The 19,188-nt window shown below is 46.2% G+C and overlaps 28 non-coding genes across 28 annotated transcripts; 8 read left to right on the top strand and 20 right to left on the bottom strand.

Annotated features, from left to right (window-relative positions):
* Positions 1–2,025: 2,025 nt before the first annotated feature.
* trnav-cac (transfer RNA valine (anticodon CAC)) lies at positions 2,026–2,098 on the bottom strand. Its single transcript has one exon. It is a non-coding gene; the product is annotated as a tRNA-Val (tRNA).
* Positions 2,099–2,710: 612 nt separating this feature from the next.
* On the bottom strand, positions 2,711–2,783 carry trnav-uac (transfer RNA valine (anticodon UAC)). The gene has a single exon. It is a non-coding gene; the product is annotated as a tRNA-Val (tRNA).
* A 522-nt stretch (positions 2,784–3,305) lies between these two features.
* Positions 3,306–3,377, bottom strand: trnad-guc (transfer RNA aspartic acid (anticodon GUC)). Its single transcript has one exon. It is a non-coding gene; the product is annotated as a tRNA-Asp (tRNA).
* A 151-nt stretch (positions 3,378–3,528) lies between these two features.
* Positions 3,529–3,600, top strand: trnaq-cug (transfer RNA glutamine (anticodon CUG)). The gene has a single exon. It is a non-coding gene; the product is annotated as a tRNA-Gln (tRNA).
* Positions 3,601–4,074: 474 nt separating this feature from the next.
* trnav-cac (transfer RNA valine (anticodon CAC)) lies at positions 4,075–4,147 on the bottom strand. The gene has a single exon. It is a non-coding gene; the product is annotated as a tRNA-Val (tRNA).
* Positions 4,148–4,761: 614 nt separating this feature from the next.
* Positions 4,762–4,834, bottom strand: trnav-uac (transfer RNA valine (anticodon UAC)). The gene has a single exon. It is a non-coding gene; the product is annotated as a tRNA-Val (tRNA).
* Positions 4,835–5,356: 522 nt separating this feature from the next.
* On the bottom strand, positions 5,357–5,428 carry trnad-guc (transfer RNA aspartic acid (anticodon GUC)). Its single transcript has one exon. It is a non-coding gene; the product is annotated as a tRNA-Asp (tRNA).
* A 151-nt stretch (positions 5,429–5,579) lies between these two features.
* trnaq-cug (transfer RNA glutamine (anticodon CUG)) lies at positions 5,580–5,651 on the top strand. Its single transcript has one exon. It is a non-coding gene; the product is annotated as a tRNA-Gln (tRNA).
* Positions 5,652–6,125: 474 nt separating this feature from the next.
* Positions 6,126–6,198, bottom strand: trnav-uac (transfer RNA valine (anticodon UAC)). The gene has a single exon. It is a non-coding gene; the product is annotated as a tRNA-Val (tRNA).
* Positions 6,199–6,720: 522 nt separating this feature from the next.
* Positions 6,721–6,792, bottom strand: trnad-guc (transfer RNA aspartic acid (anticodon GUC)). Its single transcript has one exon. It is a non-coding gene; the product is annotated as a tRNA-Asp (tRNA).
* A 151-nt stretch (positions 6,793–6,943) lies between these two features.
* trnaq-cug (transfer RNA glutamine (anticodon CUG)) lies at positions 6,944–7,015 on the top strand. The gene has a single exon. It is a non-coding gene; the product is annotated as a tRNA-Gln (tRNA).
* Positions 7,016–7,489: 474 nt separating this feature from the next.
* Positions 7,490–7,562, bottom strand: trnav-cac (transfer RNA valine (anticodon CAC)). Its single transcript has one exon. It is a non-coding gene; the product is annotated as a tRNA-Val (tRNA).
* A 614-nt stretch (positions 7,563–8,176) lies between these two features.
* trnav-uac (transfer RNA valine (anticodon UAC)) lies at positions 8,177–8,249 on the bottom strand. Its single transcript has one exon. It is a non-coding gene; the product is annotated as a tRNA-Val (tRNA).
* A 522-nt stretch (positions 8,250–8,771) lies between these two features.
* Positions 8,772–8,843, bottom strand: trnad-guc (transfer RNA aspartic acid (anticodon GUC)). Its single transcript has one exon. It is a non-coding gene; the product is annotated as a tRNA-Asp (tRNA).
* Positions 8,844–8,994: 151 nt separating this feature from the next.
* trnaq-cug (transfer RNA glutamine (anticodon CUG)) lies at positions 8,995–9,066 on the top strand. Its single transcript has one exon. It is a non-coding gene; the product is annotated as a tRNA-Gln (tRNA).
* A 474-nt stretch (positions 9,067–9,540) lies between these two features.
* trnav-cac (transfer RNA valine (anticodon CAC)) lies at positions 9,541–9,613 on the bottom strand. The gene has a single exon. It is a non-coding gene; the product is annotated as a tRNA-Val (tRNA).
* A 614-nt stretch (positions 9,614–10,227) lies between these two features.
* On the bottom strand, positions 10,228–10,300 carry trnav-aac (transfer RNA valine (anticodon AAC)). The gene has a single exon. It is a non-coding gene; the product is annotated as a tRNA-Val (tRNA).
* A 522-nt stretch (positions 10,301–10,822) lies between these two features.
* On the bottom strand, positions 10,823–10,894 carry trnad-guc (transfer RNA aspartic acid (anticodon GUC)). The gene has a single exon. It is a non-coding gene; the product is annotated as a tRNA-Asp (tRNA).
* Positions 10,895–11,045: 151 nt separating this feature from the next.
* Positions 11,046–11,117, top strand: trnaq-cug (transfer RNA glutamine (anticodon CUG)). Its single transcript has one exon. It is a non-coding gene; the product is annotated as a tRNA-Gln (tRNA).
* A 468-nt stretch (positions 11,118–11,585) lies between these two features.
* trnav-aac (transfer RNA valine (anticodon AAC)) lies at positions 11,586–11,658 on the bottom strand. The gene has a single exon. It is a non-coding gene; the product is annotated as a tRNA-Val (tRNA).
* Positions 11,659–12,180: 522 nt separating this feature from the next.
* On the bottom strand, positions 12,181–12,252 carry trnad-guc (transfer RNA aspartic acid (anticodon GUC)). The gene has a single exon. It is a non-coding gene; the product is annotated as a tRNA-Asp (tRNA).
* Positions 12,253–12,403: 151 nt separating this feature from the next.
* On the top strand, positions 12,404–12,475 carry trnaq-cug (transfer RNA glutamine (anticodon CUG)). Its single transcript has one exon. It is a non-coding gene; the product is annotated as a tRNA-Gln (tRNA).
* Positions 12,476–12,949: 474 nt separating this feature from the next.
* trnav-aac (transfer RNA valine (anticodon AAC)) lies at positions 12,950–13,022 on the bottom strand. The gene has a single exon. It is a non-coding gene; the product is annotated as a tRNA-Val (tRNA).
* Positions 13,023–13,544: 522 nt separating this feature from the next.
* Positions 13,545–13,616, bottom strand: trnad-guc (transfer RNA aspartic acid (anticodon GUC)). The gene has a single exon. It is a non-coding gene; the product is annotated as a tRNA-Asp (tRNA).
* Positions 13,617–13,767: 151 nt separating this feature from the next.
* Positions 13,768–13,839, top strand: trnaq-cug (transfer RNA glutamine (anticodon CUG)). Its single transcript has one exon. It is a non-coding gene; the product is annotated as a tRNA-Gln (tRNA).
* Positions 13,840–18,247: 4,408 nt separating this feature from the next.
* On the bottom strand, positions 18,248–18,320 carry trnav-aac (transfer RNA valine (anticodon AAC)). The gene has a single exon. It is a non-coding gene; the product is annotated as a tRNA-Val (tRNA).
* Positions 18,321–18,842: 522 nt separating this feature from the next.
* trnad-guc (transfer RNA aspartic acid (anticodon GUC)) lies at positions 18,843–18,914 on the bottom strand. The gene has a single exon. It is a non-coding gene; the product is annotated as a tRNA-Asp (tRNA).
* Positions 18,915–19,065: 151 nt separating this feature from the next.
* Positions 19,066–19,137, top strand: trnaq-cug (transfer RNA glutamine (anticodon CUG)). The gene has a single exon. It is a non-coding gene; the product is annotated as a tRNA-Gln (tRNA).
* The last annotated feature ends 51 nt before the right edge of the window (positions 19,138–19,188 follow it).

The following is a 19,188-nucleotide window of genomic DNA, read 5'->3' as shown; positions in this document are numbered from 1 at the left end:
TAGATCGCGGCCACGCAGGTATGTCCGCTTCATTTATACGAAAGCAACAGCGATATTCCACCACTGTTTCACTATAAACAAATAACATCAATGTAACTAAAGATAATGCAGCACTTGATCCTTTTATTGATTTCACACAGATACATACAGGTCATTTCCTAAAAAAGGGAAATGTACTATTAACATTCTATTACATGTATGTGATTATTACAGATGTAATTCATATTTCAGAGTAGTAATTGGAAATCACTTCGTGTAATCAAGATGAGAGACCACGGCTATAAAAGCGAAGGTGGATTTGGGAAGCCTGTCGCAGCCATGTCCTGTCCGTAAACGCGAGCCACCCATTGCGGAAGGTGCAAGATTGATAAGGAGAGTTTTCAGAATTCAGCGTATATTGCGGGATAGACAGGATCCTTTAGCTCAGCGCGACAGTGTGCTCATTGAGAGATATCGATATTCCCGTGAGGGTATTATTTACTTAACCAACTTGTTGACGAGGGGGTGCAGGACCACCACCTGTCTTTTTTTGCTCTGCCCTTTTCTTGGTTGCTGTTATAAACAAACAGATTATTTCAGGGTCTCTTTCCAAGAGACTAAAAGCAATATAAGTGATAAATATTACCATTCTGTAGAATATTCTTATATTTCACTTTTACTTGTTCCCATGTTCTAGTGGGTCCTGTTGTGGCTCTAATGTGAAAGGGGATATAATATAACATATTATAATATAATGTAATATAATATTGGATAATATAGTGTGATATGATAAATCTACCCTACCGCCTACTGGTGTTGTCCAGAGGGGCCGATGGCGCGATATGGCAGCCTGGCTTCTGTCAGTCTGCCCCAGGGCAGCTGTGGCTACAACCGTAGCTGCCTCCACCAGTGTGTGAATGTGAGAGTGAATGAATAGTGGCATTGTCATGCGCTTTGGGTGCCTTGAAAAGCGCTACATCAATCCACTCCATTATTATTGTCATCATTAAATTACTTACGAGTTTAATTTGTCAGCAACTTTCTGCCAGCCCTCTCTCCTTGCTTTTGCAGCCTTTGCAGTGTTCCCTTGCGTTTTAATTAAACTCTGAAACTCCTGAAATCCCTCACTCAAGAGTTCTTGCTCTGCTGCCGAAAAATACCGAGCGCGCTCCTTCGACATTTTCGCCGACCAATCAGAGGGTTGCCGATCAATGTTTCTACTCTCGATGCGTAGCCCCTGTTAAGCCAACCAGTGATCTCACATTACTTCATCCAGCTATACTAATCGTCAACAACAGGTATGTTCGGAGAACCGGCTTAGCGAGCTCACGGGTAGCGCGATGATTTGATCTCGGATGTGTCATTTGATCTTGGATGTAGTAAGCGACGTACGAAGAACTGGCCCCAGGAGTGGGCAATCTCAGTCCACGAGGGTCGGTGACCCTGCAGGTTTTAGATGTGTTCTCGAACCAAAACAGCTGACTTAAATGGCTAAATAAGCTCCTCAAAATGTCCTGAAGTTCTCCAGAGGCCTGATAACGAACTAATCATGTGATTCAGGTGTGTTGACCCAAGGTGAGATCTAAAACCTGCAGGGCCCTTGTGTACTGAGATTGCCCAACCCTGGTCTAGAAAGTTAAAGAGCAAGTTAGTGGCCCAGTCAATTCCACTCCTCTTGTGTTGGCTGATCTCATCATCTCAGTGAAACCTCATCTTCATGCTGCACCAAACCTCGCTCATGCTCTTCTGCTGCACTTTCCACTTCAGCTTCCTGCTGTATCGTTCATTATCCACCTTGACTCAAGTCAACTTTTCCTCTTGCACTCTTCCCACTTCTAATCCTGTTGCCACCTCTGAAGGCCCCGATCTTCTTCTTGACAAGCTCTTTGATGTCCTTTGTTTGGCTAGCACACAACCTACAGAAGACAAAACCAAGAGACTTAATTCTCAATAGGGATGCAAGTAAAACAGAGAAAATGCTGGACAAGCAGAGTTGTCTAAAGAGTGAACATCAATTCCCTTGTGACCAAAGAAGGAAAAGACCCATGTTTCCACCCGGTTTCGGACCGGGGACCTTTCGCATGTGAGGCGAACGTGATAACCACTACACTACGGAAACCCCGAAAGACAGCTTCTTTGGCTTTCCAATGTGTCTCACTGAGTAATCTCGCACTGACAAATCTGGTGGCATGTTCCTATCATGGCCTTGAAGTAAAAGGAGCCATGGAGAAGAGACAGACGCACTCTAGCAAGGAGTCTGAACTGTAGTCTCCATGTTAGGCTCACTTAAACTTTGGACATTTAGGAGTTCACTAAAGCAAGCACAGCTCAACATATGCTGCCCTAAGAACCCCAGAACCTCTGGCAGCAGAACTGTTGCCTAAAGCGCCCATTTGTTTCATTGCCTTGGGCATTGGCTGAAAATAGGCCCAAGTCCTGTGCAGGCCACCTAGAGCCAGTCATTTCCAAGAGCTTAGTCTGTGCCTCCATCTTCAGGAAATATAGCGACTGGAGATTTGTTGATTTGTGTGAAGTCTGTGGAGTTTGCAGAAATTTGGGCCATAGACAACTCTTTAGCAAGACGAGCATCCAAAGGTTACAGATGTCAGAGACCTGAACCAGATTTGAGTACTTTCTCTTGTCTGTGTCCCAAACAGCAGTAGAACCCCACAAGTTCAAGCAGTGCCTGCAGTCAGACACTTTTATATCAGGACGCATAAGCAAAGACGCATGCTTCCGCCCGGTTTCGGACCGGGGACCTTTCGCGTGTAAGGCGAACGTGATAACCACTACACTACGGAAACTGAGCTTGCGTACCCCGTAGTAATTAAAGGAGCATTTCAATGCTTTCTTACATTTGTGGACTTTTATGACAGCTCATGTAGGACTATTGAGAAGGAGGGAACTCCCATTTGTGTCATTCTTCAAGCACTCCCCCACTTATGGCTGTATTGACAATGCAAATTGTGATCTCAAGATTGCATCTCTTGTCATGGGAGCTGATCTTCTGGTTGACAAGCTCTTTGATGTCCTTTGTTTGGCTAGCACACAATCTACAGAAGACAAGACCAAGAAACTTATTTGTCAGTAGGGACGCACGTAAAACAGAGAAAACGCTGCACAAGCAGTGTTCTCTTGGACTAGCATCTCTTCTGATGGGAGCTCTTTCTGAGAAGACCTTTTCGACTTGTGAGCGCACAGGTGGAATTCATGTTTCTTCAAGCCCATTATAGGACTAGATTATTAGATTGACTAGGATCTGGTGTGCGATTAAGGTGTGTGTGGTCATTGCAGGTAAAAGGCAGAACAGAGAAGGAAACTGCTCACTCCCCGTCGGGGAATCGAACCCCGGTCTTCCGCGTGACAGGCGGAGATACTGTCCACTATACTAACGAGGACCTCTGAAGCAGTGCAATGGTCACGTCAAGCTGCGATTCGCAGCAGGTATGACAGGTAAAATTTGGCTGGCCGTGTAGAAATCCCCATCGGTTTACCAGGAACTACACTTTTATGCCTGTTTGACACAGATCTTTTGTGTGCTTCAGGCAGGGTTCCATGGTGTAATGGTTAGCACTCTGGACTCTGAATCCAGCGATCTGAGTTCAAGTCTCAGTGGAACCTCATTTGGCTTTCTAGCACTTTGCTCCACAGGTACATTAGCATTAGCACACGCTAGCATAAGAATCTAGTCAGTTGAAGAGCAAGTTAGTGGCCCAGTCAGTTCCACTCCTCTTGTGTTGGCTGATCTCATCTGCACATGGTCTTCATGCTGCACCAAACCTCGCTCATTCTCTTCTGCTGCACTTTCCACTTCAGCTTCCTGCTGTATCGTTCATTAGCCACCTTGACTCAAGTCAACTTTTCCTCTTGCACTCTTCCCACTTCCAATCCCTTTGCTACCTCTGAAGGGCCCGATCTTCTTCTTGACAAGCTCTTTGATGTCCTTTGTTTGGCTAGCACACAACCTACAGAAGACAAAACCAAGAGACTTAATTCTCAATAGGGATGCAAGTAAAACAGAGAAAATGCTGGACAAGCAGAGTTGTCTAAAGAGTGAATATCAATTCCCTTGTAACCAAAGAAGGAAAAGACCCATGTTTCCGCCCGGTTTCGGACCGGGGACCTTTCGCGTGTGAGGCGAACGTGATAACCACTACACTACGGAAACCCCGAAAGACAGCTTCTTTGGCTTTCCAATGTGTCTCACTGAGTAATCTCGCACTCTGACAAATTTGGTGACATGTTCCTATCATGGCCTTGAAGTAAAAGGAGCCATGGAGAAGAGACAGACGCACTCTAGCAAGGAGTCTGAACTGTAGTCTCCATGTTAGGCTCACTTAAACTTTGGACATTTAGGAGTTCACTAAAGCAAGCACAGCTCAACATATGCTGCCCTAAGAACCCCAGAACCTCTGGCAGCAGAACTGTTGCCTAAAGCGCCCATTTGTTTCATTGCCTTGGGCATTGGCTGAAAATAGGCCCAAGTCCTGTGCAGGCCACCTAGAGCCAGTCATTTCCAAGAGCTTAGTCTGTGCCTCCATCTTCAGGAAATATAGCGACTGGAGATTTGTTGATTTGTGTGAAGTCTGTGGAGTTTGCAGAAATTTGGGCCATAGACAACTCTTTAGCAAGACGAGCATCCAAAGGTTACAGATGTCAGAGACCTGAACCAGATTTGAGTACTTTCTCTTGTCTGTGTCCCAAACAGCAGTAGAACCCCACAAGTTCAAGCAGTGCCTGCAGTCAGACACTTTTATATCAGGACGCATAAGCAAAGACGCATGCTTCCGCCCGGTTTCGGACCGGGGACCTTTCGCGTGTAAGGCGAACGTGATAACCACTACACTACGGAAACTGAGCTTGCGTACCCCGTAGTAATTAAAGGAGCATTTCAATGCTTTCTTACATTTGTGGACTTTTATGACAGATCATGTAGGACTATTGAGAAGGAGGGAACTCCCATTTGTGTCATTCTTCAAGCACTCCCCCACTTATGGCTGTATTGACAATGCAAATTGTGATCTCAAGATTGCATCTCTTGTCATGGGAGCTGATCTTCTGGTTGACAAGCTCTTTGATGTCCTTTGTTTGGCTAGCACACAATCTACAGAAGACAAGACCAAGAAACTTATTTGTCAGTAGGGACGCACGTAAAACAGAGAAAACGCTGCACAAGCAGTGTTCTCTTGGACTAGCATCTCTTCTGATGGGAGCTCTTTCTGAGAAGACCTTTTCGACTTGTGAGCGCACAGGTGGAATTCATGTTTCTTCAAGCCCATTATAGGACTAGAATATTAGATTGACTAGGATCTGGTGTGCGATTAAGGTGTGTGTGGTCATTGCAGGTAAAAGGCAGAACAGAGAAGGAAACTGCTCACTCCCCGTCGGGGAATCGAACCCCGGTCTTCCGCGTGACAGGCGGAGATACTGTCCACTATACTAACGAGGACCTCTGAAGCAGTGCAATGGTCACGTCAAGCTGCGATTCGCAGCAGGTATGACAGGTAAAATTTGGCTGGCCGTGTAGAAATCCCCATCGGTTTACCAGGAACTACACTTTTATGCCTGTTTGACACAGATCTTTTGTGTGCTTCAGGCAGGGTTCCATGGTGTAATGGTTAGCACTCTGGACTCTGAATCCAGCGATCTGAGTTCAAGTCTCAGTGGAACCTCATTTGGCTTTCTAGCACTTTGCTCCACAGGTACATTAGCATTAGCACACGCTAGCATAAGAATCTAGTCAGTTATAGAGCAAGTTAGTGGCCCAGTCAGTTCCACTCCTCTTGTGTTGGCTGATCTCATCTGCACATGGTCTTCATGCTGCACCAAACCTCGCTCATGCTCTTCTGCTGCACTTTCCACTTCAGCTTCCTGCTGTATCGTTCATTAGCCACCTTGACTCAAGTCAACTTTTCCTCTTGCACTCATCTCACTTCTAATCCTTTTGCCACCTCTGAAGGCCCCGATCTTCTTCTTGACAAGCTCTTTGATGTCCTTTGTTTGGCTAGCACACAACCTACAGAAGACAAAACCAAGAGACTTAATTCTCAATAGGGATGCAAGTAAAACAGAGAAAATGCTGGACAAGCAGAGTTGTCTAAAGAGTGAATATCAATTCCCTTGTAACCAAAGAAGGAAAAGACCCATGTTTCCGCCCGGTTTCGGACCGGGGACCTTTCGCGTGTAAGGCGAACGTGATAACCACTACACTACGGAAACTGAGCTTGCGTACCCCGTAGTAATTAAAGGAGCATTTCAATGCTTTCTTACATTTGTGGACTTTTATGACAGATCATGTAGGACTATTGAGAAGGAGGGAACTCCCATTTGTGTCATTCTTCAAGCACTCCCCCACTTATGGCTGTATTGACAATGCAAATTGTGATCTCAAGATTGCATCTCTTGTCATGGGAGCTGATCTTCTGGTTGACAAGCTCTTTGATGTCCTTTGTTTGGCTAGCACACAATCTACAGAAGACAAGACCAAGAAACTTATTTGTCAGTAGGGACGCACGTAAAACAGAGAAAACGCTGCACAAGCAGTGTTCTCTTGGACTAGCATCTCTTCTGATGGGAGCTCTTTCTGAGAAGACCTTTTCGACTTGTGAGCGCACAGGTGGAATTCATGTTTCTTCAAGCCCATTATAGGACTAGATTATTAGATTGACTAGGATCTGGTGTGCGATTAAGGTGTGTGTGGTCATTGCAGGTAAAAGGCAGAACAGAGAAGGAAACTGCTCACTCCCCGTCGGGGAATCGAACCCCGGTCTTCCGCGTGACAGGCGGAGATACTGTCCACTATACTAACGAGGACCTCTGAAGCAGTGCAATGGTCACGTCAAGCTGCGATTCGCAGCAGGTATGACAGGTAAAATTTGGCTGGCCGTGTAGAAATCCCCATCGGTTTACCAGGAACTACACTTTTATGCCTGTTTGACACAGATCTTTTGTGTGCTTCAGGCAGGGTTCCATGGTGTAATGGTTAGCACTCTGGACTCTGAATCCAGCGATCTGAGTTCAAGTCTCAGTGGAACCTCATTTGGCTTTCTAGCACTTTGCTCCACAGGTACATTAGCATTAGCACACGCTAGCATAAGAATCTAGTCAGTTGAAGAGCAAGTTAGTGGCCCAGTCAGTTCCACTCCTCTTGTGTTGGCTGATCTCATCTGCACATGGTCTTCATGCTGCACCAAACCTCGCTCATTCTCTTCTGCTGCACTTTCCACTTCAGCTTCCTGCTGTATCGTTCATTAGCCACCTTGACTCAAGTCAACTTTTCCTCTTGCACTCTTCCCACTTCCAATCCCTTTGCTACCTCTGAAGGGCCCGATCTTCTTCTTGACAAGCTCTTTGATGTCCTTTGTTTGGCTAGCACACAACCTACAGAAGACAAAACCAAGAGACTTAATTCTCAATAGGGATGCAAGTAAAACAGAGAAAATGCTGGACAAGCAGAGTTGTCTAAAGAGTGAATATCAATTCCCTTGTAACCAAAGAAGGAAAAGACCCATGTTTCCGCCCGGTTTCGGACCGGGGACCTTTCGCGTGTGAGGCGAACGTGATAACCACTACACTACGGAAACCCCGAAAGACAGCTTGTTTGGCTTTCCAATGTGTCTCACTGAGTAATCTCGCACTCTGACAAATTTGGTGACATGTTCCTATCATGGCCTTGAAGTAAAAGGAGCCATGGAGAAGAGACAGACGCACTCTAGCAAGGAGTCTGAACTGTAGTCTCCATGTTAGGCTCACTTAAACTTTGGACATTTAGGAGTTCACTAAAGCAAGCACAGCTCAACATATGCTGCCCTAAGAACCCCAGAACCTCTGGCAGCAGAACTGTTGCCTAAAGCGCCCATTTGTTTCATTGCCTTGGGCATTGGCTGAAAATAGGCCCAAGTCCTGTGCAGGCCACCTAGAGCCAGTCATTTCCAAGAGCTTAGTCTGTGCCTCCATCTTCAGGAAATATAGCGACTGGAGATTTGTTGATTTGTGTGAAGTCTGTGGAGTTTGCAGAAATTTGGGCCATAGACAACTCTTTAGCAAGACGAGCATCCAAAGGTTACAGATGTCAGAGACCTGAACCAGATTTGAGTACTTTCTCTTGTCTGTGTCCCAAACAGCAGTAGAACCCCACAAGTTCAAGCAGTGCCTGCAGTCAGACACTTTTATATCAGGACGCATAAGCAAAGACGCATGCTTCCGCCCGGTTTCGGACCGGGGACCTTTCGCGTGTAAGGCGAACGTGATAACCACTACACTACGGAAACTGAGCTTGCGTACCCCGTAGTAATTAAAGGAGCATTTCAATGCTTTCTTACATTTGTGGACTTTTATAACAGATCATGTAGGACTATTGAGAAGGCGGGAACTCCCATTTGTGTCATTCTTCAAGCACTCCCCCACTTATGGCTGTATTGACAATGCAAATTGTGATCTCAAGATTGCATCTCTTGTCATGGGAGCTGATCTTCTGGTTGACAAGCTCTTTGATGTCCTTTGTTTGGCTAGCACACAATCTACAGAAGACAAGACCAAGAAACTTATTTGTCAGTAGGGACGCACGTAAAACAGAGAAAACGCTGCACAAGCAGTGTTCTCTTGGACTAGCATATCTTCTGATGGGAGCTCTTTCTGAGAAGACCTTTTCGACTTGTGAGCGCACAGGTGGAATTCATGTTTCTTCAAGCCCATTATAGGACTAGATTATTAGATTGACTAGGATCTGGTGTGCGATTAAGGTGTGTGTGGTCATTGCAGGTAAAAGGGAGAACAGAGAAGGAAAGTGCTCACTCCCCGTCGGGGAATCGAACCCCGGTCTTCCGCGTGACAGGCGGAGATACTGTCCACTATACTAACGAGGACCTCTGAAGCAGTGCAATGGTCACGTCAAGCTGCGATTCGCAGCAGGTATGACAGGTAAAATTTGGCTGGCCGTGTAGAAATCCCCATCGGTTTACCAGGAACTACACTTTTATGCCTGTTTGACACAGATCTTTTGTGTGCTTCAGGCAGGGTTCCATGGTGTAATGGTTAGCACTCTGGACTCTGAATCCAGCGATCTGAGTTCAAGTCTCAGTGGAACCTCATTTGGCTTTCTAGCACTTTGCTCCACAGGTACATTAGCATTAGCACACGCTAGCATAAGAATCTAGTCAGTTGAAGAGCAAGTTAGTGGCCCAGTCAGTTCCACTCCTCTTGTGTTGGCTGATCTCATCTGCACATGGTCTTCATGCTGCACCAAACCTCGCTCATTCTCTTCTGCTGCACTTTCCACTTCAGCTTCCTGCTGTATCGTTCATTAGCCACCTTGACTCAAGTCAACTTTTCCTCTTGCACTCTTCCCACTTCCAATCCCTTTGCCACCTCTGAAGGCCCCGATCTTCTTCTTGACAAGCTCTTTGATGTCCTTTGTTTGGCTAGCACACAACCTACAGAAGACAAAACCAAGAGACTTAATTCTCAATAGGGATGCAAGTAAAACAGAGAAAATGCTGGACAAGCAGAGTTGTCTAAAGAGTGAATATCAATTCCCTTGTAACCAAAGAAGGAAAAGACCCATGTTTCCGCCCGGTTTCGGACCGGGGACCTTTCGCGTGTGAGGCGAACGTGATAACCACTACACTACGGAAACCCCGAAAGACAGCTTGTTTGGCTTTCCAATGTGTCTCACTGAGTAATCTCGCACTCTGACAAATTTGGTGACATGTTCCTATCATGGCCTTGAAGTAAAAGGAGCCATGGAGAAGAGACAGACGCACTCTAGCAAGGAGTCTGAACTGTAGTCTCCATGTTAGGCTCACTTAAACTTTGGACATTTAGGAGTTCACTAAAGCAAGCACAGCTCAACATATGCTGCCCTAAGAACCCCAGAACCTCTGGCAGCAGAACTGTTGCCTAAAGCGCCCATTTGTTTCATTGCCTTGGGCATTGGCTGAAAATAGGCCCAAGTCCTGTGCAGGCCACCTAGAGCCAGTCATTTCCAAGAGCTTAGTCTGTGCCTCCATCTTCAGGAAATATAGCGACTGGAGATTTGTTGATTTGTGTGAAGTCTGTGGAGTTTGCAGAAATTTGGGCCATAGACAACTCTTTAGCAAGACGAGCATCCAAAGGTTACAGATGTCAGAGACCTGAACCAGATTTGAGTACTTTCTCTTGTCTGTGTCCCAAACAGTAGTAGAACCCCACAAGTTCAAGCAGTGCCTGCAGTCAGACACTTTTATATCAGGACGCATAAGCAAAGACGCATGCTTCCGCCCGGTTTCGGACCGGGGACCTTTCGCGTGTTAGGCGAACGTGACAACCACTACACTACGGAAACTGAGCTTGCGTACCCCGTAGTAATTAAAGGAGCATTTCAATGCTTTCTTACATTTGTGGACTTTTATGACAGATCATGTAGGACTATTGAGAAGGAGGGAACTCCCATTTGTGTCATTCTTCAAGCACTCCCCCACTTATGGCTGTATTGACAATGCAAATTGTGATCTCAAGATTGCATCTCTTGTCATGGGAGCTGATCTTCTGGTTGACAAGCTCTTTGATGTCCTTTGTTTGGCTAGCACACAATCTACAGAAGACAAGACCAAGAAACTTATTTGTCAGTAGGGACGCACGTAAAACAGAGAAAACGCTGCACAAGCAGTGTTCTCTTGGACTAGCATCTCTTCTGATGGGAGCTCTTTCTGAGAAGACCTTTTCGACTTGTGAGCGCACAGGTGGAATTCATGTTTCTTCAAGCCCATTATAGGACTAGATTATTAGATTGACTAGGATCTGGTGTGCGATTAAGGTGTGTGTGGTCATTGCAGGTAAAAGGCAGAACAGAGAAGGAAACTGCTCACTCCCCGTCGGGGAATCGAACCCCGGTCTTCCGCGTGACAGGCGGAGATACTGTCCACTATACTAACGAGGACCTCTGAAGCAGTGCAATGGTCACGTCAAGCTGCGATTCGCAGCAGGTATGACAGGTAAAATTTGGCTGGCCGTGTAGAAATCCCCATCGGTTTACCAGGAACTACACTTTTATGCCTGTTTGACACAGATCTTTTGTGTGCTTCAGGCAGGGTTCCATGGTGTAATGGTTAGCACTCTGGACTCTGAATCCAGCGATCTGAGTTCAAGTCTCAGTGGAACCTCATTTGGCTTTCTAGCACTTTGCTCCACAGGTACATTAGCACACGCTAGCATAAGAATCTAGTCAGTTATAGAGCAAGTTAGTGGCCCAGTCAGTTCCACTCCTCTTGTGTTGGCTGATCTCATCTGCACATGGTCTTCATGCTGCACCAAACCTCGCTCATGCTCTTCTGCTGCACTTTCCACTTCAGCTTCCTGCTGTATCGTTCATTAGCCACCTTGACTCAAGTCAACTTTTCCTCTTGCACTCTTCCCACTTCCAATCCCTTTGCCACCTCTGAAGGCCCCGATCTTCTTCTTGACAAGCTCTTTGATGTCCTTTGTTTGGCTAGCACACAACCTACAGAAGACAAAACCAAGAGACTTAATTCTCAATAGGGATGCAAGTAAAACAGAGAAAATGCTGGACAAGCAGAGTTGTCTAAAGAGTGAACATCAATTCCCTTGTGACCAAAGAAGGAAAAGACCCATGTTTCCACCCAGTTTTGGACCGGGGACCTTTCGCGTGTTAGGCGAACGTGATAACCACTACACTACGGAAACTGAGCTTGCGTACCCCGTAGTAATTAAAGGAGCATTTCAATGCTTTCTTACATTTGTGGACTTTTATGACATATCATGTAGGACTATTGAGAAGGAGGGAACTCCCATTTGTGTCATTCTTCAAGCACTCCCCCACTTATGGCTGTATTGACAATGCAAATTGTGATCTCAAGATTGCATCTCTTGTCATGGGAGCTGATCTTCTGGTTGACAAGCTCTTTGATGTCCTTTGTTTGGCTAGCACACAATCTACAGAAGACAAGACCAAGAAACTTATTTGTCAGTAGGGACGCACGTAAAACAGAGAAAACGCTGCACAAGCAGTGTTCTCTTGGACTAGCATCTCTTCTGATGGGAGCTCTTTCTGAGAAGACCTTTTCGACTTGTGAGCGCACAGGTGGAATTCATGTTTCTTCAAGCCCATTATAGGACTAGATTATTAGATTGACTAGGATCTGGTGTGCGATTAAGGTGTGTGTGGTCATTGCAGGTAAAAGGGAGAACAGAGAAGGAAACTGCTCACTCCCCGTCGGGGAATCGAACCCCGGTCTTCCGCGTGACAGGCGGAGATACTGTCCACTATACTAACGAGGACCTCTGAAGTAGTGCAATGGTCACGTCAAGCTGCGATTCGCAGCAGGTATGACAGGTAAAATTTGGCTGGCCGTGTAGAAATCCCCATCGGTTTACCAGGAACTACACTTTTATGCCTGTTTGACACAGATCTTTTGTGTGCTTCAGGCAGGGTTCCATGGTGTAATGGTTAGCACTCTGGACTCTGAATCCAGCGATCTGAGTTCAAGTCTCAGTGGAACCTCATTTGGCTTTCTAGCACTTTGCTCCACAGGTACATTAGCATTAGCACACGCTAGCATAAGAATCTAGTCAGTTATAGAGCAAGTTAGTGGCCCAGTCAGTTCCACTCCTCTTGTGTTGGCTGATCTCATCTGCACATGGTCTTCATGCTGCACCAAACCTCGCTCATTCTCTTCTGCTGCACTTTCCACTTCAGCTTCCTGCTGTATCGTTCATTAGCCACCTTGACTCAAGTCAACTTTTCCTCTTGCACTCTTCCCACTTCCAATCCCTTTGCCACCTCTGAAGGCCCCGATCTTCTTCTTGACAAGCTCTTTGATGTCCTTTGTTTGGCTAGCACACAACCTACAGAAGACAAAACCAAGAGACTTAATTCTCAATAGGGATGCAAGTAAAACAGAGAAAATGCTGGACAAGCAGAGTTGTCTAAAGAGTGAACATCAATTCCCTTGTGACCAAAGAAGGAAAAGACCCATGTTTCCACCCGGTTTCGGACCGGGGACCTTTCGCGTGTTAGGCGAACGTGATAACCACTACACTACGGAAACTGAGCTTGCATACCCCGTAGTAATTAAAGGAGCATTTCAATGCTTTCTTACATTTGTGGACTTTTATAACAGATCATGTAGGACTATTGAGAAGGAGGGAACTCCCATTTGTGTCATTCTTCAAGCACTCCCCCACTTATGGCTGTATTGACAATGCAAATTGTGATCTCAAGATTGCATCTCTTGTCATGGGAGCTGATCTTCTGGTTGACAAGCTCTTTGATGTCCTTTGTTTGGCTAGCACACAATCTACAGAAGACAAGACCAAGAAACTTATTTGTCAGTAGGGACGCACGTAAAACAGAGAAAACGCTGCACAAGCAGTGTTCTCTTGGACTAGCATATCTTCTGATGGGAGCTCTTTCTGAGAAGACCTTTTCGACTTGTGAGCGCACAGGTGGAATTCATGTTTCTTCAAGCCCATTATAGGACTAGATTATTAGATTGACTAGGATCTGGTGTGCGATTAAGGTGTGTGTGGTCATTGCAGGTAAAAGGGAGAACAGAGAAGGAAACTGCTCACTCCCCGTCGGGGAATCGAACCCCGGTCTTCCGCGTGACAGGCGGAGATACTGTCCACTATACTAACGAGGACCTCTGAAGCAGTGCAATGGTCACGTCAAGCTGCGATTCGCAGCAGGTATGACAGGTAAAATTTGGCTGGCCGTGTAGAAATCCCCATCGGTTTACCAGGAACTACACTTTTATGCCTGTTTGACACAGATCTTTTGTGTGCTTCAGGCAGGGTTCCATGGTGTAATGGTTAGCACTCTGGACTCTGAATCCAGCGATCTGAGTTCAAGTCTCAGTGGAACCTCATTTGGCTTTCTAGCACTTTACTCCACAGGTACATTAGCATTAGCACACGCTAGCATAAGAATCTAGTCAGTTATAGAGCAAGTTAGTGGCCCAGTCAGTTCCACTCCTCTTGTGTTGGCTGATCTCATCTGCACATGGTCTTCATGCTGCACCAAACCTCGCTCATGCTCTTCTGCTGCACTTTCCACTTCAGCTTCCTGCTGTATCGTTCATTAGCCACCTTGACTCAAGTCAACTTTTCCTCTTGCACTTGTTATGGCCCGTCTAGGCGCGGCCAGACCACAACATAAAGGGTGATCCATCCCCGTCCAACCCCAAGCAGCACGTCACACACTTACTATTTTGTGACAGTGATTTATTTACCATAGGTGCGGTTAAACAAAGGAAGGGAGCATATCATAGCTTCAGGGTGAACCCAAGGCCAAAACAACAAACATAAGCAGCCTATCTCAAAAATAAACGAAACTTACCTACTCAAAGGAACTAAACAAAACGACAATCACTTTCCTCCCTACCTAACAAAAACAGGAGAAAACTGATTAACCAAAAAGGCGGTCCACCCCTACATGCTCTTACATTACATAATACGTCGATACAGTGACCGGTCTGCCGGCTGGGTTGGGCCGAGGATGAATGACTGGGCAGTCCCTGGCGGGCTCTTCTTATCCGCTGTCTCCCAGTCCTCAGCCAATCGGTGTGAGCCATCCACCCTGGATGCACCAATCCCGGAGGAGCACCTAGATACTCAAATCCACACACAATTACGGTCACAGTCGTAACACCCCCTTACCCAAGAATTAACATTAACCCCAAAATGTTTAATTCAAGGAGACAGTGCTCTAGACAGGGTGTCAGCCAATACGTTATCCTTCCCTTTCTTGTAACTGATCTCCAAGTTAAAATCTTGCAACAACAAGGACCAGCGCATAAGTCTTTGATTGGAGTTGCACATTTGGGAAAGGAACACCAGTGGGTTGTGATCGGTAAACACCTGCACAGGCAGCACACCTGACCCAGCATAGACCTCAAAATGCTGTAACGCAAGGAGTAAAGCAAGGGCCTCTTTTTCAATGGTGCTATAATGGGTCTGGTGTCTGTTAAACTTTCTTGAAAAGTAGCAGACGGGATGATCTACGCCGTGATCATCTTCCTGTAACAGAACAGCGCCTGCGCCACACGAGCTGGCGTCAACGTCTAGTTTAAAAGGGCGCTCAAAATTCGGCGCAGCTAGCACTGGTGCACTGCACAACAATGCTTTGGCAGATTCGAATGCCACCTGACATGCTGGAGACCAAATAAAAGGTTTTAAGGGGCTAACAAGATCAGTTAGGGGACTAACCACATCAGAAAAATTTCTGCAAAACCCTCGATAAAACCCGGCCATTCCTAAAAAACGACGCAGTGCTCTTTTTGTCTGCGGGACAGGAAAATCAACAATGGCCTGTACTTTCGCAGCAACAGGGCGCACTTGCCCCTGTCCGACCTGTTTCCCTAGATAAGTAATGGTGGCTTTACCAAACTCACACTTAGAGAGGTTTAGTGTGAGAGAAGATTCACAAAAACGTCTGAACACCTCAGAGAGCGTTTCCAGATGTTCTGACCATGTTGGAGAATAAATGACAATGTCATCCAAGTATGCCTCACAGTTTCTCACTCCAAACAATACCTTCTGCATTAGACGTTGAAATGTTGCGGGTGCGTTTCGCAACCCAAAGGGCATTACCGTGTATTGGAGGAAATGATCTGGAGTTACAAACGCGGAGACTTCAGAAGCTCTGGGGGTTAACGGGACTTGCCAATATCCTTTTAACAGGTCTAATTTAGTGACGTATGTAGCTGAGCCGACACGATCAATGCAGTCCTCCATTCTGGGGAGAGGGAAAGAATCCGGTTTTGTGACAGCATTAACCTTTCTGAAATCGGTACAGAAACGTGGGGTGTCATCTGGTTTAGGCACCAAAATACAGGGTGAACTCCACGCACTGTTACTGGGCTCAGCTAACCCATGTTTAACCAGGTATTCGACTTCCTGTTGCATTAAATTCCGCTTGGTTGGATTTACTCGATAAGCATGTTGCTTTATTGGCTTATCAACTTCCACAACGATATCATGAGAGAGCACAGACGTCTGCCGCGGATGGTCAGAGAAAAGCAGCAAATTAGCTTCAATCAGATCAAGGATATCTTTGCGGGCGGAATCTGACAGATGCGACAGGAAAGAGTCTAAGTTTTCTAACGCTTCTGAGTTTCGCAAACGGGCCAACGGCATACAACTGCTCTTGTCAGTTTTCGGGTTTTGTTCAGCCTCCACGTGCACTTTTGGCGAGCAAGCGGTTTTAATCAAACCCACGCCTGCGGGAAATTTAGTGCCCCTCGCTTCTTTTCTTTTTAATACTGGACACGCAGCAATCAGATGCCCTGAATCGTGACAATAAAAACATTCCCGACCGTTTGATTTAGCACTAAACTGTGGTACGTTTTTACGCACCGCACTTGGTGACCATTTTCGTTCAGATAAATTTTCCTGAAACGAATTCTGTGCACAGAACACACTTTTGTGTGTTAAAACAAACTCGTCAGCCAGGAGAGCCGCGTCAGTGAGAGACGACACCTTTTGTTCATTTAAATAAGTCACGATGCGTTCCGGCAGACACTTTTTAAACTCCTCCAGCAAAATAAGAGTTTTTAACTCTTCCACGGTTTTAACTTTACATGAACAACACCATTTCTCAAACAACACATTCTTTTCTCGCGCAAACTCAACAAAAGTCTGGTTAGCAGCTTTATTAAGAATCCTAAATTTCTGGCGATATGCTTCAGGGACAAGTTCATACGCCTGCAGCACAGTTTTCTTAAGAGTTTCATAGTCTAAACTCTGCTCCATAGACAGGCTTGAACACACCTCTTGGGCTTTCCCCACAAGCTTACATTGGAGTAGGAGGGACCAAAACTCCTTCGGCCACTTCAAAGCAGCAGCTATGCGCTCAAATGCACTAAAATAGGAGTCCACCTCAGACTCGCGAAACGGGGGAACCAACTTGATGTGTTTACTTATGTCAAACCCAGCAGAAGAAGCACTTGTGCTTGACAACGTTGGGGAAACACCCGCTGAGCCCCGTTCGAGCTCAAGAGCCCTGATACGAAGATGCATAGCCTGCACTTCCAGCTGCCTGTTGCGGGTCTCCACCTCCTTTATGCGGAGCGTGAGGCGCAGATCCTCAGTGGACGAACCTTCACCGGATTCAAAAATCCGATCAGCCTCCGTGCCAGCAGCAGACGCATCACCTGCGTCAGCAGCCGCTTCAAACGCAGTGTCATCTGTGCCCGTCACTGGCATGTTTTCCGCATCACCTCCCCGTGGTAGAAGCACACCTTTTTCCACTAGCCTTTCAGCCAGGGCATCCTTCAACTCTGCCTTGCGAGCACTGTAAGACACTTCCACATCGTAAGAGTTAGCCACAATGAGCAGGTCCGCTTTCTTACACTTGTCAATTTTTTCCCATGAAGGTGCCCCCACAAAACCGTCCAGCGAAAACTCCATACTCACATACACACACCCCCACACAAAAACAAAACCGCCAACCAGAAAAAAAAACACGCCAACCCCACAAACCAACAAGCGAGAAAAGAAACGGAACGAGCCCCCAATTATGTTATGGCCCGTCTAGGCGCGGCCAGACCACAACATAAAGGGTGATCCATCCCCGTCCAACCCCAAGCAGCACGTCACACACTTACTATTTTGTGACAGTGATTTATTTACCATAGGTGCGGTTAAACAAAGGAAGGGAGCATATCATAGCTTCAGGGTGAACCCAAGGCCAAAACAACAAACATAAGCAGCCTATCTCAAAAATAAACGAAACTTACCTACTCAAAGGAACTAAACAAAACGACAATCACTTTCCTCCCTACCTAACAAAAACAGGAGAAAACTGATTAACCAAAAAGGCGGTCCACCCCTACATGCTCTTACATTACATAATACGTCGATACAGTGACCGGTCTGCCGGCTGGGTTGGGCCGAGGATGAATGACTGGGCAGTCCCTGGCGGGCTCTTCTTATCCGCTGTCTCCCAGTCCTCAGCCAATCGGTGTGAGCCATCCACCCTGGATGCACCAATCCCGGAGGAGCACCTAGATACTCAAATCCACACACAATTACGGTCACAGTCGTAACACACTCTTCCCACTTCCAATCCCTTTGCCACCTCTGAAGGCCCCGATCTTCTTCTTGACAAGCTCTTTGATGTCCTTTGTTTGGCTAGCACACAACCTACAGAAGACAAAACCAAGAGACTTAATTCTCAATAGGGATGCAAGTAAAACAGAGAAAATGCTGGACAAGCAGAGTTGTCTAAAGAGTGAACATCAATTCCCTTGTGACCAAAGAAGGAAAAGACCCATGTTTCCACCCAGTTTCGGACCGGGGATCTTTCGCGTGTTAGGCGAACGTGATAACCACTACACTACGGAAACTGAGCTTGCATACCCCGTAGTAATTAAAGGAGCATTTCAATGCTTTCTTACATTTGTGGACTTTTATGACAGATCATGTAGGACTATTGAGAAGGAGGGAACTCCCATTTGTGTCATTCTTCAAGCACTCCCCCACTTATGGCTGTATTGACAATGCAAATTGTGATCTCAAGATTGCATCTCTTGTCATGGGAGCTGATCTTCTGGTTGACAAGCTCTTTGATGTCCTTTGTTTGGCTAGCACACAATCTACAGAAGACAAGACCAAGAAACTTATTTGTCAGTAGGGACGCACGTAAAACAGAGAAAACGCTGCACAAGCAGTGTTCTCTTGGACTAGCATATCTTCTGATGGGAGCTCTTTCTGAGAAGACCTTTTCGACTTGTGAGCGCACAGGTGGAATTCATGTTTCTTCAAGCCCATTATAGGACTAGATTATTAGATTGACTAGGATCTGGTGTGCGATTAAGGTGTGTGTGGTCATTGCAGGTAAAAGGCAGAACAGAGAAGGAAACTGCTCACTCCCCGTCGGGGAATCGAACCCCGGTCTTCCGCGTGACAGGCGGAGATACTGTCCACTATACTAACGAGGACCTCTGAAGGAGTGCAATGGTCACGTCAAGCTGCGATTCGCAGCAGGTATGACAGGTAAAATTTGGCTGGCCGTGTAGAAATCCCCATCGGTTTACCAGGAACTACACTTTTATGCCTGTTTGACACAGATCTTTTGTGTGCTTCAGGCAGGGATCCATGGTGTAATGGTTAGCACTCTGGACTCTGAATCCAGCGATCTGAGTTCAAGTCTCAGTGGAACCTCATTTGGCTTTCTAGCACTTTGCTCCACAGGTACATTAGCATTAGCACACG

The sequence above is a fragment of the Rhamphochromis longiceps genome, linkage group LG8 (assembly GCF_057381845.1).
Source record: "Rhamphochromis longiceps isolate RC_006_pf linkage group LG8, R_longiceps_female_GT1.1, whole genome shotgun sequence".
NCBI classification, from domain to species: domain Eukaryota; kingdom Metazoa; phylum Chordata; class Actinopteri; order Cichliformes; family Cichlidae; genus Rhamphochromis; species Rhamphochromis longiceps.
Note: the sequence above shows the minus strand (reverse complement) of the source record. Positions and strands in the feature narration are given on the sequence as shown.